A 20557-nucleotide genomic window follows, 5' to 3' on the forward strand; every position below is an offset into this window, starting at 1 on the left:
TAGAACCAAGCTGGCTGTTTCAATTTGACAGCATGTAGAAGGCCAAATTAAGGTCTGCTTATTTATTTATCAACCAATATCAGCTTCCTCTGATATAGAGACAAAAAAAAAAAAAAAAAAGTTTCAAATTCAAACCTTAAAATAAACCCCATACTAATAGATGCTTTCAATATTATATAACGCAAAATGTAATAAGGCATCATTGAAGTCAACAAACAAAGAAGGAGGTAAGATTTTAGCCAGTTTATGAATCAACCTGACACACACACATACACACGGTACTGGGCTGGACGCCCCCCCATTACGTCACACGGGTACAAGCAGCGCACGTTAACGGCGATGTGGCTCGCGCGCACTCAACCAACTCCAATCACCGAACAGAACATTTTACTCCCCTTGATTCCAGCTCCGTTTGATTCATTTCATGACTGAAGCAAGAGACCCTCAACTTCACTCGCAGTCGCTCAGAGGACTTGTTTCCACAGCGGAACGGAGCAGGCTGTAGTTTCCTTTTTTAAAAGTTGGATTACCAACGGAGCCGCTCAAACCAAGAGAGGAAATATAGTCTGCCAGATGCTGCTTGGAAGATGAGCAGAAGTGGAGGACGGAGTGGAGAAACAAGCAGGATCCCATCGGTAAGTTTGTTTTGTGTGTTTCATGCAGTTCGATTACATTTCCACGTTTGTCTTCCTAAAATGAAATGTCATTACTTACACAATACACAAAAAATAAAACCTTACAAGCCAAAAATAAAAGTTTTTAAAACGCCCAAATTCAATACTCCTCCCTTTAATTGAACCCCTTTAAAAACAACCCATTTGAGGATATTAATTGTGGATATTTCTGTGATGAACGAGGTAGTTGCACTGTATGACGAAATCTAATATCTCTTTTTCCTAAATTCTAAATTCCTATCACTTTGTTAAAGTGGTGTTTTCTAAAACCTGGATTATGCTCAGTCAGCTCAGTCTAAATGGACTTGAGGCTCTGATGAAATCAATTTTTAAATAATCCAAACTTCTGCAAACACAAAAGAGAAAAAATGAATAATCAACTAATTAAATAAATAATATGGCTCAGTAAACCTTTTGATGACACAAAAGTGGCTCACATAGTGTTATTTGCAAGACATACATTGAATTAAGTTGGTTTTGTTTTTCCAGCTATTTTACTTTTGTGTTGCAAATATGTTTTAGATGATGAGATCCTTTGGTTGTGTAACTGCGTCCTGTCCAATAAGGCCTGCAGTGGACTTCTCAAACTGCTCTGTCTCAGCCAAGACTAGAATAATTATGCTCTTCAGACAAAAACAAAACAAGACATCAGAAACTTAATTGAGGTTTCTGAAATAGCAGCAGGCATTATTTGAACAGCTAATTAAGTTATTCTGCCCTAAAGCAAAGACAAACTTTTCAATGCAGATGTAAGAAACAAAAATACCGGAGCCTGGGGAGTGCACAAGTTCAAATTATCCTCATGAAATATTTAGATCTGAAATGTGTTCATTTGTTTTTTTTTCGAAATACCTGTTTGAAACAACTGGTAGCAAAAGAACCATTGGCTTCCTGTGCCGCAGTTTAAACTTTAGTTGCAGTTATCATCCTGCAGTGATATTATTGATTTTTATAAGACCCACTTGCACCGTCATGTTATAATTGGAAAACCACATGCTCCCCTGTGCAGCTTCTTAAGATGACTGTAAACAGTGCGGTTACTCATTGGGCTCATTGTGGGCAAACACCCCTCATGCAACTGAACAAACACATTCATTACTACCACAACACATCTGCTGGTGACATAAGAGATGCAGGGATACAGATGCATTAGCCTCGCGGAGCTTGCAGGTGCACTCCACATGAATGAGTGATGCTTTACTGTATGTCGTCTCTGGTGGTGATTTGCAAACATTAGTGGGGGGCTCAGGTGCTCCAATGCATACAAAACACAAATTAGTACAGTTTTGGGAAGCTTTCTAAGTGGTTTTCTGATTAGCTGGGTCTGATCAGTTCCTTTCTTCATGTAGATCAAATATAAAAAAAAATGTTACTATGGGCTTTGCATTTTGAAGTGAATTATGCTAATATTCGACTGACATATGCATGCAGCACTTCATGCACTACTCGTACGCTAAAAGCAACGCTGAGATCTGGGCTCAACTGAAAGCAGAGAGTGCTTTCTGATCTTTCTTTTTCAATATGGAGTTTGTCGCTGTCAAAGAAGAGCAGTTATTCTAGTTTACAGCTTTATCACATGTAGAAGGATATCTTTCACCTCAGTGTTTATAAGAAAACATGCATTTCTATCAAATAACTCTGCTACCTCTCTCCTTTCTGTCTATAATGTTTTACTTTGAGCATAACACACTGGTATCATTAAGTGAGATGTCAGCTGTGATTTAACAACGAGAAGTTGGTATGTTAATGTGGCTGGAAAAGTCTGGCTAAGATATTCTCGTGGCTGATTTCTCTCCGTAAATACCCGCACACACACCAAAAAAACCCCACTTCAGTTATGATAATGTTTATAGTCTTTTTTGATTTGTTGTAACATTCAAACATTTGAACCTCTTGGGTGATATTTGGCTGCATGTGGATTCATGCTTTGACGGCTTAAGACCGTTTGGCCCCAAGGAGCAAGACAAGCTCACAGCTCACTTACAGTAAATATGGTCTGTCCATGCAGTCACAGGACCAGGAACAGTCTCAAAAGTCTGGATGCCTTATGCAGACTTTGAAACAACATTTTCTGTGGCTTTCTCTCTAAAAGGTACAACAAGAAAGATTAAAAAAATATAAAACAGAATAAGGTTGAAAAAAGAAGTGCCTAAAGGTGCATATTAGAGATTAGCAGCAATTAGCAGCAATTAGCAGAACAGACTAATTAGAGTCAGACAATAATACTAATTTGAATGATTGTGCATGTACCTGAATCCATTCGTTTTGTTTTTGTGATCTGTGAATAAGCCTTTTATATGAGCACAGCACGCAACCCTCTATGTATCTACTGCAGCACAAAAAAAGTCAAACTTTCAACGTCAGAGTAAGGGTTATGTCCAGTGCAAAAGCCTACTTGTGCAGCACCTCCTCTAAAGAGTAACTCTGCATTGACACAACACAAAATAAATTAGTGATATGTCAGTATTAGTTGCATGCACAACCTTAAAGAAGAATTATCAATGCAGACATCTGCAGCAAATTGCATCTTTCCCAAAGTCTCCTCTTTATATTCTTCTTTTCATGATAAGTGATGTTTGAACAATTTATCAGCTCCAAACAGACACGTTGACTCACAAGTATGACTGCATCAATAACCAAACTTAAGGTTGAATGAGACTTATAAACCAGGCTTTAGCAGGGCAGCAATTTAATCTAGACACAAACCACTAAAAAACTGTTTTATACTCCTGTTTCTACAGACATGACCATGATGCTGATATTTAGTTAAACTGTGCCCGTGTTAAAGGTTGAAGGTAGCATGTGGAGAGCTCTTAATGGTCAGGAAACTATAAAAGTGCTCTGAAGCTGCAGTCCATTAACCGTTTACCTACAACCAAAAGAAAATAACGCAGTAACCACAATACCAACATCTTTGTGTAGTCTTTAGTCAAGGACACATATTAAGATGGTGATGTCCCTTTGAAGCCACGCTCAGCCATGCCTCCCATATAAACAGACATAAATCATCATGCTGGCTGGGAAGCACTTAAAGGTCTTGTTCACAAACATTTTGCTCTTTCTGTTTGTCTCTGATCTATGACCGACTCAGGCAAGTGTTGGATAATCAATCTGCCTCCAAAAGACTTAGGCTGTCTGTAAATATTCAGCTGATCTGTTGGTGACTTTAAGTAAAGGATACATCAGTGAAAGAAGGACCAGTCTGCTCTCTTTCAGGTTTTCAAAGACAAGCACTTCGTCATGCTCTTTTGGTGTCAGAGACATCCCTTTAAGGTCCCCTTCAGCACCAGCCTTTCAGCACCATATCTTTAATGTAGTTGGCATTCAGTACATCTGACGGTACATCAGGTGTCTGAGTTGAAAGACAGACAAAACCTTGCAGGTGAGGGTGGGGTTGATAAAATAGTTTGAGTTATGGAAGACTTATACCCAGTAGATCAGGGTTTGGATTCCAGTTGGAACCCACGCCATAATGTTTTCCTGAATGCAACCCACCAGTTGTGAGTAGACCCATTAAAACAGTCGTTTTTTACGGGGTTAAAGATTCTAAATAAAAATACTAGCAGACCTTGCACCTCAACCTCCTCCCATTGCATAAAAGTTGAGCCAAAATCCTTCAGAAAACAGAGTACAGATCTTTTGCATTTGGAGCCAGAGCACATTAGAAGCTGGAGCCATGGTTTTGATCTACAATACCTTCACTTTAGCAAAACATGGATGAACTGACTGACAACACTGAAAAAATCCCTAAGGAGGGTAAAGTCCACAGCCAGTGTTGAGTAAGTACACACTAAAAATGGGGTAGCTCCACGTTCAGGTCACTGACTCAGATTAATAGTTCATGTTTATAGTTTGTTGTTTTTAAACTTTGAACTATGTTCAAGGTCCAAAACTTGAACTAGTTCTTGTTTTTTAAAATTCACCTTGAAACATTTTTCAGCAAAGTACTCTGCTATGGAATTATTGAAATATATTTAGTTTAAACAATAAACGTGCATGGGGGGAGGGGGGCAGCTATGGGAACTCGGAAGCTACTCGTCACGTCGTAAGGAAAAACAATGGAAGAAGACCCACAATGCACACTAGGGTTTGATAAACCAACACCATGACAACCAACACAGAAGAATATCCAAGGAAAAAAACAAAGAAGGAAGAGACACTGGTTTCTTAGGAATGAACTGACTGAGGAGGAAGAAAACACAAGCGATGTCCACACATCGCTGGGTATCTGAGAAACCCATAGACTGTATGAGTAATGGGAGTAGTTTCCACGACGCCACCCATCTGAAGCCACATTGGATATGATGCAGGCTTTGAGCTTCCCTCCTAAGAGCTATGTCACATGAGCTGAGCTGTGTCTCTGATTGGACAATCAGAGGATCCTAATATCTTATAAACCGGTTGAAAAAAAATCACCAAACGTACAGTGTGTCTCTGTTGCGAAATTGGTGTTTTTATACCTCTAGGTCTGTCATGCACACAAAACCACAGTCATTAAAAACAATGTTTTCTGAAATCTGAAATCTGAAAAGTGAAGATTTTGGGAAACTCTGGTTTCATAGTTTTGTTTATACATGGGGAAACAAAGGTTCTGTCCTAAACGTCGCAGCTGAATGAGGGGGTTCACTCTGATTGGCTGGCACAGGTTTTACATCTGGAAAACACTGCCAAATATGGGTTTGGCATGCTTCAAGCTGCTTCTTTCAGCAAATTTGCCCACTTACTTGTGGATGAAAGTAATTTTAAAAACGAATGTGGGAGGATATTTGTTTTTGTAAATACCTGGCTACGTGTGTAGAAGGTCTCTGGCTGTTTCCAAACCGCCTACTACATACTACATGTTGTAGTGTGTAGTAGTCACTACAAACTACCTACTGCTTTTGCTTGTAGTTTCTAGTATGACTGTTCTGTTGGGTCTGTGTTGTAGTATACTACTCTGGTTTCCAGTCTCGGAAGGTGGAACTACAGATGATGTTGGGTTTTTTGGTTTTTTTTGCCTTTACTTTAAATATACAAAGCAAGCAATTTGCAGATCTTGGCATTTGGTTATTTTGTTAATCATATCAAACAGAATCATCATTCTTGATTTCTAATCTTACACCAAAATTTATATTGTTTACTGAAAATAAATCTGAAAGGGATTTTTACTTTTTACAGCTGATGTAAAAACCACTTCTACATAATCCACCTATGATTTAAAAAGTGTACTAGCGGTTTATATGAGCCAATGAATTTGTAGAAGAAAACACCTCTTTTACAACTGGAAGTGACAAGATTTACTGGTGTTTCTTCGCATCACTTCACTCCTATCTCATGGATGGTTTAATGAAAGTGTTGTGTTGTAATTAAAATTTTGATTAATTACAGTAGATGGCGGTAATTTACCAAAACCTGCCACCGCATAGACAAACAGCGTTAGCGCCATGCATTGTGGGAAATAGTATGTCAGATAGAGTAGTCTGTTGCATACTGAGAAATTTTCCTGGATCGGTAGAACATCCAGGGAATTTTTGGTATACTTTCAGCCAAAATAGTAGCCACTGCTAGTGTAGTAGGCGGTTTGGAAAACAACCACAGTCTACAGAGGGTAATCAAACACAGGTGTGACACGACTTGAGACACAGGTGAAACTAATCAGAGTGCAATCAGAAAGGGGGGAAACAGGACAGAAGGTAAAGTTAAATAAGACATCATAGGGAGGAAGAACTGCAAAATAAAACAGGAAATAATATAGACTTAAGAAACAACACAGAGAGAATAGTAAAACACAAGACTTAAGGCAAAAGACAACAAAATAAACATGATATGATCAAGGTACCGAATCTGGAGGGAACAATCAGTCAGACATAAAAAAGTGTTGTGTCACATATGATTGTGTTGTCTCCAATTATTGGTTCTTTTTCACAGCTCTGTTTTGAATGCAACACTATAACCCACATCAGTCAACACAGCTGCCAGGTGTAGTAATAAACACTTTACCTTGCATCAAATAAAAGACAAACTCTTATCTCCTTATTAAAAGTGAACGTTCAATCATGTTTAAAAAAAAAAAAAAAATCTTAGTAAGGGAAAAACTCCAATTATTCTGACTTCACTCTTGGGGAGCTATTGTGTTGTCTGTCTTTACATTACAGTCAAAGGGTCTGATAATGGTGGTAGCATTCGAAGATTGGTTGCAGTAACAGAGATAAATTGGTTTTCAAAGCCACAGAGCTTCTCCATTTATCAGCCATTGGTAGACACACTGTATTTGACACCGATTGTCTTTCTCTTTTTGCTTTGTGCTCTCGAAAAAGACTGATACGATCTTATCCAACACTAATGCATTTAGCTGATCAATGATGATATAGTGTAGGACATAAGAGACATTCTGCAGAACTGAGGTGAGAGTGAGGTTAACAGAAGAGAGGCGCAGGCTGACAGAGGACAGGATCACGTCATTGTAGCTCTCGCTTTTGTAGTTTTCTGAGGAATCATCAAAGAAAACAAGAATGAGGAAGATGAGAAAAAGGAACACCAAGGTTTTGTTAATTTCCTCATTTGGCCCCATGCCTTTTTTTTTCAATAGCATCACAGACAATGATCCGAGCTGTTTAATGAGATAGACCTACAGAGCAAACAATAGAGGCAGAGCAAAAGAGAGCGATAACCAGGTGATCCTGTCTTGTCTGACAGCCTGTGGTGGTGCTACAGACGGATGTGAAAAGCTGGAATAGGTGTCAACACCTATCAAGTGAGCCCAGCCGTCCTGTAAGGCTCTACATGCTCCAATTCAGACGACCCTCCACGAGGGACCCAGGAGAGCTAAGAATAGCTTCTACTACAAAGAGCTGTCACTATGGATCGGAAAGGCCCGTCTAGATATCGCCTGGGCTCCTCGTTGAGCTGTGAGCCATGAAGCTAGTAAACAGTGTCTGCAACACACAAATGATGGGTGTACAAAATGTACAATTCAACCTTAAATCACATATTGCAGCCATGCAGAGGAGACAAAGAATTCACTCTTTCTTACACAGACACATGCACATGCACCAGATTTGTTGTTATGTCTACAATCAAACAGTAAGTGTTTGAACCAACCCTTTACTGTAGTGACAGGAAATACCTACAGCTAATTAAATAGACATTGACTTCTATGCTGCTGCAAGCTACCATTTCATGGGTTATTTTGCTCTCCTACTCTCAAGCACGAGCAGGGATAGATGGGTAATTTGAAGAGTTAATGAAATCTTCTCAAGTGCACCATCTCAGCGAGTCAAAGCAACTGTCAAGTACAATGAAACCTCATCAAGATGAGCTCATTCTCGTTTTTATAAATGTGACTGCACAACTGTTTTTTATCCAATAAATCTGACAAGGATTCACAGCCCTGTTCAGCTAAGTAACAGCACTGGTAGTTGCATGGCTGCAGCAGTTTTTGTCCACTTTTTACCCTTCTTGACTCGATCACGGCACAAATAAGACACATCAAATAAGACACATCAAAGAAGCATTCATGCTCGCTTCACAATTTCACCAGTCTGTCCTCCTTTTCCTCAGTCCAAGTGAACAGCACAGCCTTTCACTTTCCTTTTCTTTTCTTTTCTTTTTTTTTATTGTACAAGACAAGGCAGTGACATTGACAGAAAAAGTGTTAACAAAGAGTTGATTGCATAGACAGTTATGATAATAAAAATAATAGTGGTAATGATAATGGTTAAATAAATATATTGAATAAACATGACATAATAAGAGTTATAATAATAATAATAATAATAATAATAATAATAATAATTATTATTATTATTATTATTATTATTATTATTATTATTATTATTATTATTATTATTTTATTTATTTTTTTATTAAAACCTCATAATTTTATTCGGACTCTAGGGATTCCTTACTGAATCTCCTGAAAACAGCTTAACATGTCACTTTGTGCCAAGACCAGCATTACTCCACAGTCCCTTTTTGACATCACTGGTGTTACTAATAGAAACTGAGGCTTTGCTTACTGTAAACATTGTGGTTTTACTTGTAGGGTGCAGTTCAAATAATTACAACTTTGACTTTAATTTTGCTCCCTACTTATCCACACTGTTATTATCCTCGGATATTGTTTATGGAGAAAATAAGAATTGGTTCTTTCGGCTCTTAACAGCTGCCGTTTAACCAATATTTAATCCACAGAGGCAGAACAATAAGACTTAGTAGTTCAGATATGGAGAATTGATTTCTGGCAAAGCTAGTCCTTTCTTTCCTGGCCTATAAATCATGGTGTAATGGGTGTAAGTGTTGTCGATGATATTGATTTCAAATATAAGCCAGTATGGGAGGTGTTTAACCAACAGGCATTTCTATCCAGAACTTTCTATTCAGTTGTTTCATAAATATGTTAACCCTAATTTGTGTTTCTCTGTAGTTTCTGCCGCTGCTTGTTGTGAGGTTTTTCTTTTCTTGACAAAGGCTGCATGAATAAAGAGCAAATAGTGGTCCTCTTTCTGCTCTGTAAGACATTTAATTTCCCCCTCAGCCATTCTGAGCAGTATCCCATTGTTGCTCTCTGGTTTCTTGGTAGCATCTGTTGCCTTTCCTTCACATTACCAATTCAGGACCAGTATCAGAAATTAAATGTAGCACATTCCATCAGCTCCTGGGTGGCTGCCAACAGCTTACCTTCCTGCCCCTCCGAACAAATCCAGACAGTGTTTTGATGTTGCCTGCTCTGCAGGAAAACGACAAGATTAATCACTCCGACTGGCTGACAGCACCTTACGTGCCCTTGTGGTGGACAGGCTCAGTCGTTTCTGCAGGACTGCTCAGACGGAATCAACTTTTCACCTTCACTTTTCTTTGGTAAATTTCTGTTGAATTGTGTTTTACATTTGTGAATGTCTTCCTATTGATAAATAACAACAAAAACAAAGAAACAAAAAAGGAACATCTTTTGGTTTTCTCATCTGACTCACGCTGAAGACTGTAAATGAAGCAGAGTCAGAAATGCAGAGCTCTGGAAACATTGCTTTATTTCACGCTTGGTTCTCTAAGAGTTTTGCTCTGCAAGCTTCACAGCAAATATCATGCTGTCCCATTTTTTGGATATTAACCAGAGACGAGAAACGCTTAAATTATTTCCCCTCTGTCTTCACTTAACCGTTACAGGAAATTCTCACAGGGAGTGTCTTGCAGATCACAGTGGGGTCAGACTTTACTGTCTGACTTACGCAGTGGGTGCGGCTCACTAAAGAAGAGACTCAGTTTTCCATTGATTTAAGATAATACCGCCTTATTGCTGCTGTTAATAAAACAGTCCTCTAAATGTGAGGATTTTCAACCAAAGGTGGTAAAAATGTTCATGGTTTGAGTTTGAGATGCAGAGCGATGCTGAAGTAACTCTAACAAACTGCAGTCTGTAACATCCTGAGTCTCTGGATGACCAGAAATGAAAAGATAACAGTGATAGGAGATGAAAACTGACACAGCTGTAGAGGGCAGCTTTTCAATTTACAGATGAGGCTGAAGAGGTCCACCAGCGGTCAGATGCTCTGTGTTGTAAAGGTGACTGTCACTGCAGTCTGCTGAAGCACTTGTAAACCACCCTAGGTGTTACATCCTGTTCATCACACATCCACTGCGATTGTCTGTTTGACAGTTCCTGCAGTGGACAGAGGAGAGAGGCTTTGTGCTGCACTGGGCCTTGTAGATAATAAACACAAAAACACTTCTTTTTGTTTTCAAGGTTTAAGAAGCAAACATCACATTGAATTGGAGACAAAAACAATAAAATATGTGTTAAACTGAGTTGAATGGTGGCGGGATTTACGTCATGATTGTGACTACTTTGCATTATCTATTTTTCATTCTGGGGCTTAAATATTTTGAACACATGAAGTGTTATCACCCTGCTATTTATATCTAAATGGACTGTATTTATATAGCACTTCCTCCATCTCCATCTTCCACTCAAAGTGTTTTTACATTACATGTCACATTCACCCATCACACCACACTCACACTGATGCCAGAGGCTGCTATGTAAAAGCACCCATCAGGGTTAGCTAATCCCATTCATGCACCGCTGGCACACCTACTAAGGGCAGTTACAGGGTTAAGTGTTTTACCCACTGACATAAAGTCTTGTGAGTGTGACAGCATGGCCCCAGGACTGAACCCCCTGACCTTTAGATGGACAGTTCTAAGCCACAGCTGGAGCACCTTGTGGGTTAAGAGGTTTGGTCAGTGTCCTCTTGTCTTTTACCTGGTAACACTAGCTTGCAGTTGGATGTTAATTCTGATGAGGCTATTTTTAAAGCTCCTGATTTCCCTGACACTTTCACACACTCAGCGCTTTATTTGACCCACATTAAGTGCAAAAAATGGGCCTGTTTGTTGGAGGCAGATGACCAAAAGCCAAAGTGCACTGGAGCAGCCTGTTAGACACTGATCCCTGGTACAAAACGTGTTTTCTTTTCTTTTCTTTTTCTTTTTGTTACCAGCACAGATGGGGTACAGAGAGCAGTACAAAGACTGGTGAAGTTCTTTCACTGACAGAACAGAAAATGGGATCTCTATCTAATTGATTATTTTTTACATATACACCTTAGGCATGACGTCATCTTTCTTTTATGGGGCTTTGAGTTAGTGAACAGGACAACTTTACATGTCATTATAAATGTTAAGTATAATCTACATCGAAAGATTGAGCAACATGGTTTTGGAACTTTAGACACATGCATAAGTTAACCTCACTTGGGTAAAGGGAAAGGAAGCTTCAAAAGCAAATGAAACAAAATTGAAAATGGCCTTTTTGGGTGTGGTTTCAGGTTTACTTTAAACACTTGGGTTTTAAGTTCCTTCATTTCTGAGATATCACCAAAAAAAAAAAAAAAAAGCCATTTTTAGTTTTCTCCTGCAAAAATATAAACCATAAAACACGTCAAGATTGCTCCGAGCATACATCTCCTGATTTATCTGGACACATCTTCAGGGGCTGTTTACAGGACAATGGTTTTATGGTGAAACCCAAAAGTATTATTGCGTTTGAGCCTTGCATTTACATAGAAACAGCGTTTTAGCTGACCTAAAATGCGGACGTTTGAAAACAATCTCCAGAGTGGATTTCTTCTGAAACTCTCATGACACGTAAACAGTAACAAATGCCAGTGTTTTCTGTGGAAACGCTGACGTCAATCCTTGCTTGTGCAAGCGTATACAACAGTACAACTGTTGCTATGATTGACACAGACTATCGTGTTGTGCATGTGCTGCTCAATCTGCTGAACCTGCTGACTGTCTCTCAACAAAATGTGCATCTTTTGCACCACTTCTGCACCTAGCATTCATTGATACACCAGATGATCAGCTAAACTCTACTTCGATGGAGATCTCCCAAAGGTGGCTTCTGGACAAGACTGCAAAAGCACCAGCTACAGGCCTGGCATGCTTAGTACCGCATTTTCCGTCCCTCAGCAGTTCCATGTAAACCTAGATTTTTCTCACTGCATTTGAGCGTTTTCGGATGAAGCAATGTATAAACGGGGCCTCAGTGATATTCCTGTAGTGATCAGGTACTTTTAACACCCTCGTCCAGGTGACCCCTTTATGGTCAGTCAGACCCTGGCTTGTGTCCAAATGTCTGTCTCTTCTCTTTTGAGCCACAGCTATCTTCAGGCTCTCTTCCACCTCAGTTGTACTGTGGATGGCTTTCCTCTTCACCTCTCCTTGATGGCAAAATGCTAAAGGCTCTGGCCAGGGATTGAGTTGCTAATCCCTTGCATCCAACTCCCTTGGGGAAACGACTCACTCTCTGCTCAACCTGCTGACAGTTGCTGACCAGTCCCATGGAGATGAAGAGCTTCCTTTCTGGGTTTCTTCCAAATGATCGTCTCATGGGACTGTCAGATCCAGCAGCACAGTGTGTTTGGTCGACTCAGGTACCAACACGATATCTAGTTATGGGGTGGTGACTGTGATGTGGCAGTGGCTCTGCCTTCTGAGGTGTTGCTCTTACAATGGGTCTTGGCTACTCTGCAGCTCTGACTAAAGCAAAGGTCTTATTTGACGGTTGATGCTGCTTCGCCCACTCAAGTCCTATTTAGACTAAGCTGCTCTTTGAACCAGGCTGTCTTTCAGGAACCAACAGGTTTTGTTGCTGTGACTATGTCCAGGATTTAAAAGTCTGGAGTTATCGAGGTGACCCTAACCAAGCAGGGTTCAGGATTTTAAAAAATGTTGTCTTTGCAGATGAATTTGTAAATCCACATTACAGCTTTACTCTGCAGCCCTGTGTGTCAAACTGTTAACACTTCAGATCTTATAAAATGAATGAGGAATCGCAGTAAAAGATGAGAGCTAACTGTCTTTGATGTTTGACCTCAGAAGATGTAGACCAATCAAATGCACTGCATCCTTCCATACATTAACAGTGAAGAGTCTCTAGAGAATAACCCTCTGCAGAAAATCAACTTGCCATTTAAACTCTGTGGGAGCTTATGTGTGGTAAATTTATTGAGGTATGTAACCTCACGCTCAGGAGGTCATGACTTGAATTATCTCTGAGCTCTCAGATAAGTCATGTTGGCCTGACAGGAGCTGGTGGGTTGTGATGATGGAAACACATCACTGCTGCTGTCTTAGCTTGAAGATAAATCACACAATCAGGCTTAAAGTGGCTTATAAGACTACTCTCTAATGACCAACCTACACACTGCAGTTTTAACTGATCAGGGGCTACGTGCACGCAGCTGAGCAGGGTTCAAGATGCGGATAAGATCTGTAAGCTTGATGGGTGGCAGTTGTGTTCATGTTAAGTTTAAGTGTTGCTCAGTGGGGGAGTTAACCTGTGTGTCCTGGGGGAAGTGAATTCCTCTTCAGTGCACACAGATGCGTTTCCATGCTGGGTGCAACCTGGTACAAAAAGATTTATCCCGGCAGAATCGATGCGAGAAAAAAAAAAGACTCAAAACATGAAAGTGCCCAACAAGGTTTTGCTTTTCTCTGAAATGCTTTGTAAATCCTAGAGGAGGTAACACTATTGAGCTGTCCTCTTGTTTGTTCAGACCCATGTTTGTGAGGCACTAAAAATACCCCCTCCTCCCTCTCACCATGTGTGGGTCAAGGGTCAAGTGTAGCTCCCTTTTGTGCCCCAACAAGGCCTATTATCACAGTACAGAGCACAAACAACTGCCGCTTTATCTTAACAACTGCTCAACTAGAAACTGTCATAACCACGCTCTACAGCCACAGGCTTTAGGTTGCGTTCTGGTCACATGACAACTTTTCTACGGCCACAAATTCCACAAGGATTATAGTCCAGGATTGGGTTATGGCTGATTTCTTTTATTTTTTTGTGCTTACTTATTATTAAGGATGCAGGATATATCGGTATCAATATCGGTATCGGCTGATTTGTAAAAGTGGGCTGATATTGACTCATTAGCTGCCGGCCAGTTTCAGAGCATCTTGAACAATCTTTCAAGACCCAAATTATATTGTTTTCTATGACTATGTGAACACCAAAACTACCTAAGAAGAGTGGACCCTCTTCTTTTATGTCTCTCTTCCTGCTTTTGATCCAAAAATAGACATAACATACTTTTTTGATCACGTTCATCTTGGGCGCTTCACCCTTTGATCCTCTCTGTGGTCGTCTTTTCTCACGGTCCCACCGCTCTTTCTCTCTAAACTACCTCAACACATCATCTCAGATTGATTTTCTTCTTCTTTTTTTTTTTTTTTTTTTTTTACCAATATTGATATCGGTAGATATCGGTAAATATCGGTTCTAGGCCATAACGGAAATATTCATATCGGCTTCTGCCAAACTTTTTGTATCGGTGCATCCCTTATTATTATTATTATTATTATTATTATTATTTTTCTTCATCTTGATTTTATATTCATTACTGTAAGTAGAATAAGGTTCATGGAGCCTATAGGGCCAAAACGTGCAATTCCGGTTAATAGGCTACTCTAATTTATCCGTAGCTGTGCATGAATGACAGCCTAGTGACTTGTTCAGGTGTACCCTGCTCTCCACCCAGTAACAGGAAAAAATTATTGTCAAGTTTCCTGAAACAAGAATAATATGAAATACATGCAAGACATTTTTCCCCCACTCTCATTTCATACTCTTTTTTTCACTCACTTCAGACAATGCTTTGTATTTTAATATCCTGAAACAAGATGTTTTTTCTAGACTTATCAGTTCAATGTGGCTCATATTCAGTATATTAAGACTTTAAAAAAACATATAGCTCAAAATCTGTCTTAATTTCTGCACTCACCTCGTAAATGAATATCTAGCCCTAACTTTCATGACTCCTATTGGAATTTGCCTCAGACGAATCTTGTAAAAAGATACCAATAACATAATACATGTGTTTGTATTTTATCAATGAGCCTTGATATTCCAACCACCTGTCTGATACTGTGTGTACAGCCTTGGACTGACAAGATAAGGACTCTACTCGTCCTCAACAGGTGAGCTGTGGTTTCTGGCACTGAAATGAAAGCAGTTGATCCTTTACTTCTGCAGGCTGCAAAACCGTCCTTGTGTGGCTTGGTTGTTTGGCAGGTCCCACAAATTCAAGACTATGATATACTTTGTAATAGACGGTTTAGTGAGCATTCAGTAGGAACCAGTGTTCAGCTCCAGTGTCTCCTCTCAATATCAAGTTTGAGGATGAAACATTCACTTACTGCATTAATATTTCTCACCAAGTATGTGGCAAAAGTGATCCTCATGGGACAAAATTAACACACAATTGCAATAGAGAATGTGGACAAAAGGAAATTGTGGATCAAATTCTGTTCATTCTCAGTCAGACAGAGAGCTGTCCTTGAACAACGGGCTGTTTTTGGTGCTGCAGAAGTTTTTAAAATAGCCTTTTTGCTGCCCAATTAGCACTGTGTGGAGAGTCGAATCATGACAGTGTGAAAATCAGTACCACCAAACAACAAAACCCCCAAAGCATGGCTCTTTAAAAGGAGTGTTACACTCATCTCATCAAAACATACTTGTTATATATTTTACAAACAGATGAGCTTTTATCATCACTTTCCAAATAGACTTTAACCAAATAATATGTTGATAGTGAGAAAATAATCAAGTTACAGAAGGAGCTTTGGCCTGTGTTTCCTCCCACTCTTGCAGACATGGGTTTTGCATGGTTGTAGGAGGAAGTGGATTTTAACATGAGATATAGATTTTCCCCCACTGTGACATGAGCGCTGTTCATGCATAGTGAGCAGTACACAGTATCCACAGGAGGGACTGCAGAACATCTTCCCTGAAGCTTGTGATATGACGTCAAGTATGCATGAAATAATGATGTACAGAAAGTACAAGTGCATCTGAAAGCGAAACCTTTTATTTAATTAATGACACATTTAACCTCAAGTGAAGAAAACATACATGATGCAACTGAGATCCTTATTTATTTATTTTTTATTCTTATCTTGTTCTAGCTGGGTGATAGCACAAAACCAACCTCAACAGGGATTATCATTGATAACTGGCCTCATCTCATTCCAAGAGCTCAAATGTTTCAGCTCTAACTGGACATTTTCAATGTTTTTTATTACAATTCCTTTACCTGGTCTTGTAAGTCTATGAAAATCGAAAACTTGAAGAGCATTGCAGTAGTTTTCTGAAATATCTGCAGAATGAAATCCTCAGAGGCTGCTGCAGTGTTGCGTGAGGTTAGCACAGCAATAGGTTGACAGTTTGGAAAAAGGGCTGGATATGTTTTAGTCTTTGAAGCTCACACAGAGTCAGACTAACTTCTTCCAGAGATGTGTGTTTTTTTGTGTGTTTCTTTTCAATGAATGAAAGCTTTCTCGTCAGTCCTCAGCAGTGTTGTTTTTCTGCTCCCGCTAATAATCACCAAGTCCCCCCTGCGTCACTGAAGAGACTGCTGATGTCAGTGTGTTTTTGACCTGAGGGGCTGAAAAAAAGGGCCTCCAAATACTGTGTACACAGACAGGAGACATTGACCTCCATCTGCATGTTATACACACACACACCCTGCAGTCAGTGCTGCCAGAGTGTTACAAGAACACCCACGAACTTTGGTGTTGATTTTGGTGACTCAATCAACGTCTGCACAGAAACCTCTGACAAACATCAAAATGTTGCTTTTGGCTGTTTTAGAATAGAACAGAATAATTTGTGTATGCTTCACTGACACATGTGACCCTGTCAGCCGTTCATGTTGTTCTTTTACTTTATAAGGCACTGTGAGAGATGAAACTTCTTACTAGGAAATGGGGATGGGTACCTTTCAGATTTAAAAGTAGAAAAGCTCTCAAAGCGCGCAGACCTCCGCCAGGCATGCTGTGATTATGACGCAACACTTTAGTCCTTCTTTAATGTTATACTCCCTTTCAGCAGACTGTCTGCTACAATTTGGTGTTAGTTGTATGTACGTTGTTTGTACGATAATTTGTTACCTGACAGTTTTGAAAATTATGACAACCCAGTACACATTTCATATTCCAGATCTTAGTATCCAGAACGTTGCCAGGATCTGGATCATACTTTTACATCTGTCAGAAATTATGGTGACCTTGTCTTGTATTGTTTTGCAAAGCAATCCCACCATTTATTGTTTATTTATACATATATGGTGTAAATGGCCCCATCTCACAATGATAAAGAATCATTTTAAAGAATCCTGGATCCAGACGGTGATCCGGATCACCTCCAAAATTTAATCACTTCTTCCTTATCCCATTCTGAACATTTCCTGAAAATTTCATCAAGATCCGTTGCCAAACTTTTTTGCTGTGTGCATGTCCAGCATAGAAAATCACCTTCTCTTCCACTTCCTCACAGTCACAAGGATGTGTTTAGGTACCAAAACATGGTACCCTTTGATTTTACATGAATCGGTACTCGGTACTACAGACTGATTTGGTTGGTACCTATAAAAGTACCTTGTTTGGTACCCATCACTACTTCATCAGTCTCAATGGATGTGTATGAAAAAGCATAAAATGTATTTTTCTGTATGCTGAATTCTCTCTCTAGAATTCCAACAAAGACATGGCATTGTCTCAAATAAGTATCTCCAACAGTCTGTACCGTAATTTTGCAAAATAATACAATTTCATATCAAAATGTTTCCCCATATAACACAATAGCAACCAGCAGCACATACAGTCAGTGTTGAAACAACAGTGAATGTAGGTTTATGTTTAACATGAGACACTGTATCCTAGTCTCAGCATTAAGGGAGATGCCGCAAACCCTTCTCCTCTCTCTTGGAAACCTGCAGAGCATGTTCCAGTCTGCAGGTCGTCAACAGCAAGAATCAGCAAGTGATAACAATATATTGTCAGAAACAGTGACAGCAGATAAGGATCTCCCTAAACAAATATCTCCTTCCTTTCATATCCTCCCAATCTCCCCTGAGTGATGTTATCTTAAACTAAATACATCAATTATTCATCACACAAACACACTACCGTTGTGAGTGATTTGCATTCCCTACACAATTTCGGGCTGTATTTCAGAAAATCTTACAACTAGAGAACATCCTCCCACAAGCTCCACTCAGCGCGGCTTTTCTCTCAGGGTTTTAGCTTTCAGCAAAGCAGATCCTATCGGTGCACATGAGAGAGATACATTTTCAGTCCCTCAGGATTTAATCTCAAATCTCTTTGTTTGCCCTTTCCTCTGTTTGGTCATGATTTGCACATGTGTGACATTTCTCCCCGAGAAGAGGTAAAGTGGGTTGATGCAAAGCAGTGATACCAGAATGCCATGCATGCTTTAAAGACCTTTTCTTTTTTTTCAGAGCCTTTTTAAAGCTGACTGTTGAGGGGCAGTATTGAAAGTCAGTCTATGGTCCCAACTAGGATAGACCAACAGGAAAATGTTTGTGCATACCTGTGTGCTAATCTTTTTTACTGCTTTGCTCCTCTCTGTTTGCTGATTGCATTACCTGCATATCATGACAAACTGACAGCTGTGTTTTATGCAGGCTGACATAACTGCAGCGGTGACACCAGTGTAAATCTGTATGATGTCTGTCTCAATCCAGATATTCAAATATGACCCAGTGAGCACTGATTGTGGTCAAAACCTCACACACTGGGGGAGCTGTCTCTCTTCTCTGGTATTTGATGGTATCCTGTGTATCTATGTTGGATTCTAAAGCCCAGTTTCCACCAAGCGGTTAAGTTGAGTTTGTCTCGGCATGGCACGCATTTTGCGGCATTTCCACTGACTCATCTTGAGACAGATCTCCAAATGCCAGACTAAACTGATCCGAAGGGAGGAAGGTGGAGCTACAGTACTGCAGAACGTTGATTAGTCAAAAGAATTGTCACTTGGTGTACAACAGCAGATGTATTTCTCCTCGCATCACACAGCCTTCTCTGAATTAAAACTTGCTGGATGTTTTCCATAGGTTCTCTTTGTTTACTGTGTCAAGTTGTTCTTCTTGGTTGGATTTATTGGCGGGGTACACAGTGTTTGCACTGCTATGATGTCACGCTATTATTTAACAGATGCAGCGATCGGCATCTGGCTCACATGCCACCTGCTACAAGGGGGCTCAAGGGTTGGCTGTGGAAACACAAACAGGACCAGGCTTAACCAAGCCAACTCAAACCAAACCGTACTGATCCAAATTGGACTGCTTGGTGGGATTGGGGCTTAAGAGGTCCACAAAAACATTTACCAGCCTATGAATGTGTTGTAGAGGCTGTGATGGAAGGCAGAGCAGTAAAACACACAGGGAGCAAGAATAAGGAAATGTAACATTTTGGTAGGAAACAAGTAGCATTTAAGACTGGGTCTTCAAGACCTTTTTTTCAATCAGTCCTGAGTCATACTTTGAGGAATCCATAAAAAAAAACAACAATAATAACTGTCTTGGAATTAGTCTGTGGAAATGCTACAAAATGCGCGCTGTACAGAGATGAACCAAACTGAACCACTTGGTGGAAATAGGGCAATAGAGAACAAAAAAAAGAATTTAGAAGAAGCTTGTTTACACCAAGGCTAGCTTTTTATTTTGTAATTAATTTCTTCATATTTATATTTAAAAAAATTCAGCCTACAAAAACCATACACTGTATAACAAGTTGTTGTGATGTCACCCATCTGTTTCTGAAACAAAGTTTTAAAGCACAGCGGCTGGAGCAGCCATATTGGAAATGGGGCAGGTTTTTAACCCTCCACACTATAACAGCTATAGGGGACCAGTAGGTCAAAAGCTGTGCCGCTGATTGGGTGAACTCCTGTTTCAAAAGTCTTGTAAACTGCAGAATTAGGGGAAAAAAAATCAACCCTCATAGAATGTGTGCCATTAGAGAAATCAGCTATCGAGACAGGAGACAGGAGACATGTTTATTTCTGATGTAGTGCCTTATGCAGTCACTTAGTGAACGACAGATTTTAACATTTCCATATTGCCTCATAATTTCAGACTGGAGATAAAAAACAAGTGGCCTAAAAAAATAAACCACTGACAGAAATTAAGTGGTTCAGTGTTTACGTGAGTATTTTCAGCTCTCGCGTAGCTATTTATGGCCTAGATTATTCTCATTATTAACACCATACTTTCACATAAATGATTTAAGATGTTGACACTCCCCCTGAGTGATGAGTGTCAGGATGTCAATTTACACTCCACATTATTAATGTACAGACATGGAAAATGATAGCACTACCTAATCAAATATTTGAACCACGCCAAAAGTGTTTGACGACACAGGTCATGAGCCAGCTCTCTGCTCTGTGTGTTTGTGGATAACGTCTGTCACTGTGACCTAAACACTGATGGGTAATACATCCATGAGTGGGGTCAGCTTGTGCAAGTGAACCCAAAGCCCTTCATGGGAGTGAGAATGACACTTGAAAGCTATTTATTTACTCCTGTGGCTCACAT

At 39.7% G+C, this 20557-nt stretch overlaps 1 protein-coding gene across 1 annotated transcript in view; it reads left to right on the top strand.

The window, feature by feature from the left end:
• The first annotated feature begins 373 nt into the window (after positions 1–373).
• gcgra (glucagon receptor a) overlaps positions 374–20557 on the top strand; it is a 54355-nt gene continuing 34171 nt past the window's right edge. The window contains exon 1 of the mRNA XM_074696540.1: positions 374–635. The gene's annotated coding sequence lies outside the window, so the exon portion shown is untranslated. The remainder of the gene's footprint in view (positions 636–20557) is intronic.

Source organism: Halichoeres trimaculatus, unplaced genomic scaffold (genome assembly GCF_033239565.1).
Source record: "Halichoeres trimaculatus isolate MK-OKI-2021-1 unplaced genomic scaffold, fHalTri1.1 fHalTri1_scaffold_20, whole genome shotgun sequence".
In the NCBI taxonomy this organism is placed as follows: Eukaryota; Metazoa; Chordata; class Actinopteri; order Labriformes; family Labridae; genus Halichoeres; species Halichoeres trimaculatus.